Source organism: Mus caroli, chromosome 4, assembly GCF_900094665.2.
Source record: "Mus caroli chromosome 4, CAROLI_EIJ_v1.1, whole genome shotgun sequence".
NCBI lineage: Eukaryota > Metazoa > Chordata > Mammalia > Rodentia > Muridae > Mus > Mus caroli.
Genome location: NC_034573.1, coordinates 86,075,559 through 86,082,988, shown reverse-complemented (window position 1 = coordinate 86,082,988; position 7,430 = coordinate 86,075,559). Strand labels below are relative to the sequence as shown.

Below are 7,430 nucleotides of genomic sequence, written 5' to 3'. Positions count from 1 at the left end.
AAGTTAAGTCAGCCCAGGGGATCAACTGCAAGGGTTCGGGGTCTGGGATCTTTTTGTAAAGACAAGGAGGATGACATCACTTGTAGCAGTTACCTGTCAGAGCGGGCGATTAGCGGTGCTACTACCTTTAAGGACGTCTCACATTTTTTCCAAAAATAAATTTATTTTTAAAAACAAAAATCAGGTAAGCCTTCTGAGGTCCAATTTTCCAGGGACAAGCCAGAATTTGGCTTCCAGCCTATCAGAAAGGTTGGACAGCAGTAATTTCACACAGAAGTCACCTCTCCCTGCAGGAGACAGAAAACCTTCTGCTTGGTTGCACACACTTAATTCTCTAAATCTGGTTGTTACTTCTGTCATCATTGTATTCTGTCCCAGGGGTCTGGCATGCAAGAGAATCCATCTCTAAAATTCAAAGTGTCCAAACTGAGATGTGCGGTTGTTGCTCTTGAATTGGGGTTTATAACCAATTCGATCATTAATCATTTGTTCCCGGCTTTTGGGGTTACTGCTGAGCCCAGCAGTTCCTTCTCCATCGCTGGTTCCTACACCTTCCACATCTTCCTTCTGCTTCTCACGGCCTCCAGGTCCTTCCGAATACTCTCAAACTCCTCAATGTCATCGAGCTTGAGCTCCAGGTGGGTTGGTTTCCGTTGCAGCATACTAAAGTCACCCAGGGCTTCAGGGGAGCCAGAGCCCGTGAGCTGGGGGCTGGTGAAATGTCAGGAGAGGAAAAGCTGCGGGTGCCAAGCCTCAGCTACAAACAGATGAATCAATTCACAGGTATCCACAGGATCTAAGGGTCCAAATCATTCATTAATCAGATGCTTCCTATGCTGAGATTAAAGTCACTATCGAAATCTCTTTTCAGGCCTCTGCAGTTCCCCAGAACCTCAACTCCCACCATGACTCCATTGCTACGCCGACTGAATCATTTTTAATTTCTCATTTGTTTTCTTGACTCTTATCTTCTTGATTTCTCTATGTATTTTGGATAATACTCCTTTGTCAGGTGTATATGTGGGAAACATTATATCCCATTTGATGGGCTTCCTTTTCACTCAGTTGTTTTCTTCACTTCACAAAAGTAATTGAATTTTATGAGGCCCCACTTGTCAGTTGATATCCTTCAATCCAGGCAAATCCTGTTCATAGAGCCTTTCCATGGAAGGTATGGAAATACAGAGAGGGGTCTTCAACTAGGGAACAGGGAGAAAGGTTAATACTAATGGAAAAACGGATGGTGGTGGGGTGTAGAAGGCAAGGATGTAAATTAATACCAAAAATCATATTATATTTTATTTACCTAAAATTATACACAATGCATAAAATATGTATACATACATACACACATATTTACAATGTTTTCAAAAAGAATAAGAATGTGAAGCATGCATCCAGTGTCACCAAATTAAATATTAGAATGAGCACTCTTGAGGAATGTCCTTAGACATGAATGTTTGGGTATCAAATAGCACTGCATATTTTCCAGCCCAAAGAAAATCCATGAGTAAAAATATTCATGAGTGATTTTTTTTTTACGAACTTATGTAAGATTTTGGCTGGGAAGATTTGTGGCATTTATTTATTTATTATTTTATTATTTAAAACAATTTTTAAATTTAGCAGAGATTAAACAAAACCTCTGAAATATAATAAGAAAGCAAAATAAGTGAGAAAACCTTGAATGGTTTCTACATTGACCTACCTGTGAGTTACTTGGAGGATTTCACAAATGTACTACTATAGTTAGAAAAGCAGCCAAGTCAGCCACAGGAAAAATGAAAGGGAAGAAGCAAACCAAGACATTAAAAACATTTCATCAAATGTTGAATTCAATTATGGAACAGGTTTTATACTCCTGACATTAAGAAAGTACAGGCCCAAAGGCATCCTTTACATGCTTTACTTATAAATTGCCCAAAAGTTAAACGGTGTTTAATCTCTAGTCTCATTTTATGAAATAAATAACAGAAGGATGATTTATAGATGAGGTAATCTTTTGACACGTATCTTCTTTGAACTCACAGCATGGCAAGCTATTCTCAATTAACTCATTGAATATATCTGGGTTGAATATAGCTGAGACTTCAAACTTTAAGTTTGCCACCATAATTATATATGTTGTTGGTACAGTGGTTGCTATAGCTGTCTATCAACAGAATTATAAACAAAACTCACTGAAAGTTTTTAGATAGGTTTCCCCAATTAAAATAATTATAGTATTTTATAATTTTGTGCTAATTTTGAAACAGAAGTTGTGTCTATAGTGGTATGAACATTGAAACAATTGTATCAGCACAATATAAGTCCTTTTAGAAGCATTTTCTCTGTACCATTATTATTACTAAATAACACAGTAAATATGAACAACAACAAAAAACCCTTAGAGATGAATGTATTTAATAGATATATGGCAAGATCCACAAAAGAAAGAAATAGCCACATTTAATCTTTGCTTTACTGGATTTGATACTAATTTTCCAGTTATTGATTGAAGATTAAACTAGTGATTTTCCCTCAAAACTCACCCTTGTATGTGGGTTGATGACATTTCATTGTAATCAATAACTCTGACAAATTCTGAGTTGGCTATGAGCCCGCCATTTACACTTTCTCAGTTAGTCACTGGATTTTAAAAATCATGAGCAGCTTTTCAAGCACATGCAACTTATTAAGACAGGCTTACCATTATAAACAGAAAGCTTTATTTCACTCCAGAAATAATGCTGCCAACATTTATTGAGCAAGCTGGAGAGATTGCTTCCTGTGTGTTTGTGCTACAAAAATTCTATTAGACATATACTTGAAACAAAATATGTTAGCACTTCTAAGTTTTAAATGACACACTCAGAGACTCTGTTGTTTCAGAACATGATTTAAAATTAGTCTTTACATTTAAATAGTGGGTTCCATTCCTTTAGCTTTTGTAGTTGTGTGTAAAAGAAATCTAAGTAAGAGATCTTCAGTTGACTAATAAATGTAAACTCTTGCTCTCTGATGTTTGCACTTTTGACTGTGGTTTATTCTTGTTTTTCTCTGGCATGATCAGATCAACTGAGAACTTCTGTAACAGGGAAAGAAAATGATAGTGTTGTCTGTCTTCTGTGCTTACCTCTGAAAGTACTATAAAGGAATAAGCACTTTAGTGGATAAAATTTAAAACTCATATCCTATGTGTATGATTTAGGGTTTTACTGCTATGAACAGACACTATGACCAAGGCAACTCTTATAAGGACAACATCTAATTGGGAATGGTTTACAGTTTCAGAGGTTCAGTCCATTATCATCAAGGCAAGATCATGGCAGCATCCAGGCAGGCATGGTACAGGTGGAGCTGACAGTTCAACATCTTCATCTGAAGGCAGCTAGTGGAAGACTGACTTCCAGGTAGTGATGATGAGGGTCTTAAAACCCACACCCACAGTGACAATTCTACTCCAATAAGGACATACCTACTCCAACAGGGCCATACCTTCTAACAGTGCCACTCCCCGGGCCAAGCATATACAAACCATCACATTCTACTCCCTAGCCTTCATAAGCTAAACATAGCATAGTGCAAAATACATTTAATCCAACTTCAAAAGTCCCCATAGTCTATAGCAGTCTCAAAAATGTTAAAAGTCCAAGGTTCAAAGTCTCTTCTGAGATTCATTTAATTACTTAACTGTAATCCTCAAAGCAAGACAGGTAACCAGCTGGGCAAACTCCAAACTCTGCATCTTCGTATCTAATGTCAAAGTGTTGTTCAGCTTTCTGACTCCTTTTTCATCTTTGTTTTCTGCAACAAACTTCTACTTTCTTCTGAGCTGGTTCCATTGCAGGTTAGCAGCTTTCCTCAGCAGCTAACTAACCCACTGTTCTGGCATCTTGAACATATTGGGGTATCCAAGGCAACTTCAATGTTACAGTTTCTTGCTTCAATGTCTGGGATATATACATGATCTTCTGGGCTCCTCCAAAGGGCTGGTGTCACTTCAGTTCTTTCCTCTGTAGCATTCTAAGCTCATGTTAATTCATTACACTGCCACTGCTATTCTTAGTGATCATTCCATGGTACTGGAATCTCCAATATGCTGGGGTCTTCTGATGCAACTAGGCTTCACCAATAGCCTCTCAGGCTATCTTCATGGTGCCAAGTCTCAAATCCTCTGCATGTTTCCTTCAGTACTGGGTCATCAACTGCAACTGAGCCTGCACCTTCACCAATGACCTTCCATGGCTTCTCACAGTGCCTAGCCTCAGCTGCTCTTCATGACCCCTTCATGTCTTCAAAACCAGTACCACCTGGGTGACACTTACACATTATCAAGTAGAGCTGCAGCACGAACTACAACCTTGGCTATCTCTGGAACACAGCTTGTTTGTGTTCTCAGGAGAAACTTCCCAGAAGATTTCACTTCAATGATGCTGCTCTCTTCTTAATCACCACTAATATTTTTGCTCCAGCTAATCAACATCAATTGTCCAGTAGTCACCTTCTCTTGACTATAAAGCCAGAGGCAAATGAACAAAGCTGCTGAGTTCTGTTGCTTCCTGGGGCTGGAACTTACCCAACTTGTTATATTACATTATCACCAGCTTTCTGTTTTCTAGCTCCTCTTTACCACTTAACTTAGCTGTCCTGTAACTTCCTTTGTAGACTGACTTTGAACTCAGAGATCTCCGTGCCTGTCTCATGGGATTAAATTTGTATACCACCATACCTGGATTCAAACTTTTCTTCACCTAGAATTTGCTCTGTCCCAGGCTGGCCTTGAACTCAGAGATCTGCTTGCTTTATCTCCTGGGATTAAATGTGTGTACCACCATGCCTGGATCTTAATTTAGCTGGGTAGGATACTGCTCCTGTGTCCTACTCCCTTAATCTGCTATCTCCTAGAACACAAGATTAGGCTCCATCTCACTTACTGGTGCCCCTTTAATACTCGAACCATATATTTTATATTTTTCTTTTCTCGGCTTGCTATGCTTGTTTAAAATGATCTCCATAAGACCTAACCAGAGAAAACAGTCTATGATGGGTGTTTCTGAGACTTCCTTTGTTGATTCAATTAATCTGAGTATCTTCACCTTAGCCTTAGGCAGACTCTTCAGACATGAATAAAAAACTAGCCACATTCTTCACAAAAACTGTCTCTAGGACACATACTGAAATTCTCCACGGAATCCTCTTGGACCAGATCCATAAAATTCAAATCACTCTCAGTATCAAAGTCTTCCATATTCCTTATAGGATATCCCATTAAGCCTCATTTAAAGCATTCCACTGCTTTCCAAATCCAAAGTACTCAAATCCACATTCTTCCAAACAAAAGCATAGTCAGGCCTATCATAGCAATACCCCACTCCTGGTACCAACTTCTGAATGAGTTAGGGTTTTACTGCTATGAACAGACACCATGACCAAGGCAACTTTTATAGGGACAACATTTAATTAGGGCTGGCTTACAAGTTCAGAGATTTAGTCCATTATCATCAAGGCAAGATCATGGCAGCATCCAGGCAGGCATGGTGCAGGTGGAGCTGACAGTTCAACATCTTCATCTGAAGGCAGCTAGTGGAAGACTGACTTCCAGGCAGTGAAGATGAGGGTCTTAAAGCCCACACCCACAGTGACACTTCTACTCCAATAAGGACATACCTCCAACAGGGCCACAGCTTCTAATAGTGCCACTCCCTGGGCTGAGCATATACAAACTATCACACTACATCAAAAATTTTCTACTTCTATAGAAAAGTAAATCATATCACTTTCTGTATTATACTAATTTCCTAGATTAGATTTGAACTTTTACTTAGATATTGTTAATCATAAGTAAAAAATAATCTAAATTTTTAACTGATATGACATGTTAAAAAATCTAATTCTAACTGCTTGCTTTATGTCAAAAATTTTAAATTATAAGGTGATACATCTTATTGCCTTAATAACTGGTATTTCAAAATCAATGATCATAACTCAACCAGTTACAATATGTTTTTTGAAGTTAGCATCACAGTATGCATTTTTCAAAGCCTCTAAATATGAAGAGTTCATGTTAAATAAAACTAAATTTAGCATAATTAATAAAGTTTATATTGTTCATTATACTTCTCACTCATGATTTATATATGATACATGATTGCCAGGAGCCTAATATCTTCTGGAATCACACCTTGACTTTCATTTCACATTCTGCAGTATCTAATGTTTGGAAGTGCAACTATCTACAGTAACTTCATGTCACGTAAGTCATTGCTCAAACATATGGAAGGCATTCATTTCCATTTTAACAGTAGAAAGGACAAACTGAGCTGTTCTTTATTTCTATATTACCAATATTCATTTATATTAATATTAGCCTCTTAAAGATTTCCTTAGTTAAATTAAATAAATATGCTTGTCAGAATGAAAACACTAAGAATACTTTGGGATATTTCTACATTTTAGAGCAAAAGTTCTGGTAGATATACACAACCTATATCACTATGCATCAATATAAATTATATTTTTATATCTCCTAAATGTCAAAAATATTATCACCCCACCTTTCCAGCTCTCTCAAAGATGTTATCATTCTTGCTTGTATGTTGTATAGTCATTTTTTTTTTGTACCAGGACATTTGATTCAACCTTCCTGCAACAAAAGAAAATGAAGACAGAAATAAAGAAGTTTAATTTAAGAAAGTTTTGGGGCTCAATCATATAGTCCTTTTTCTTTTTTGCTTCCATTATTTTTTGAAGCAGAGAGAGTTTAGATCATATTTTGAAGATAAAATATACCTGATAATTCATGTAGATTCTTAGATCCTAGTGTTTGTGCTGATAAAAGAAAAGTTTGTTTGGGTGGTAGAAATATAAAAACAGTTAAAATGAGCCTCCTTGAGTTTTCAAACATATAATTGAGTTTTCTGGCAGTATCAAATAAGAAAGATAGAAAAGAAATTTTAACATTATTATAAACTCTTGAAAAATGTTCTTAATAACAAAAGTGCTAACCTTCACTTAAACTAAGCAATAAAATCTTATATGGAGTCATGGGTAAAGTAGAATTAGATAGAAAAAATTTAGTTATATTTTCAGAAGACCAAGTGTCTGTAATGTGGTACTCATACACCAGTACTTCTTTTAGCTATTAGTTTAAGATTTTAAGCTTTATTTTAAGCCCAAGATTTTCCTTTCCTGTTTGACTTGGAGACATTCTAAGGTTCTCGCTTTGTATTAAGTTTTAATTAACCTAAAGAAATGGATATAGTAAGACCTTATGCTATGTAAGTGGAATTATGTTAGGACATATTTTTCATTAGTGAGAATATAACCTAAAAGATTTCCTAGAGAGAATGATACATGTAAACTGCATATGCTTTCTCTATGGAAGGAAAATGCTTAAAACAGAAAGGCAGTTAGACATAACATTATTAAAGCTATGTTTCAGTTTGTTA

At 36.6% G+C, this 7,430-nt stretch overlaps 1 pseudogene; it reads right to left on the bottom strand.

Annotated features, from left to right (window-relative positions):
* Positions 1-405: 405 nt before the first annotated feature.
* LOC110292144 lies at positions 406-662 on the bottom strand (annotated as a pseudogene).
* Between the last annotated feature and the right edge of the window lie 6,768 nt (positions 663-7,430).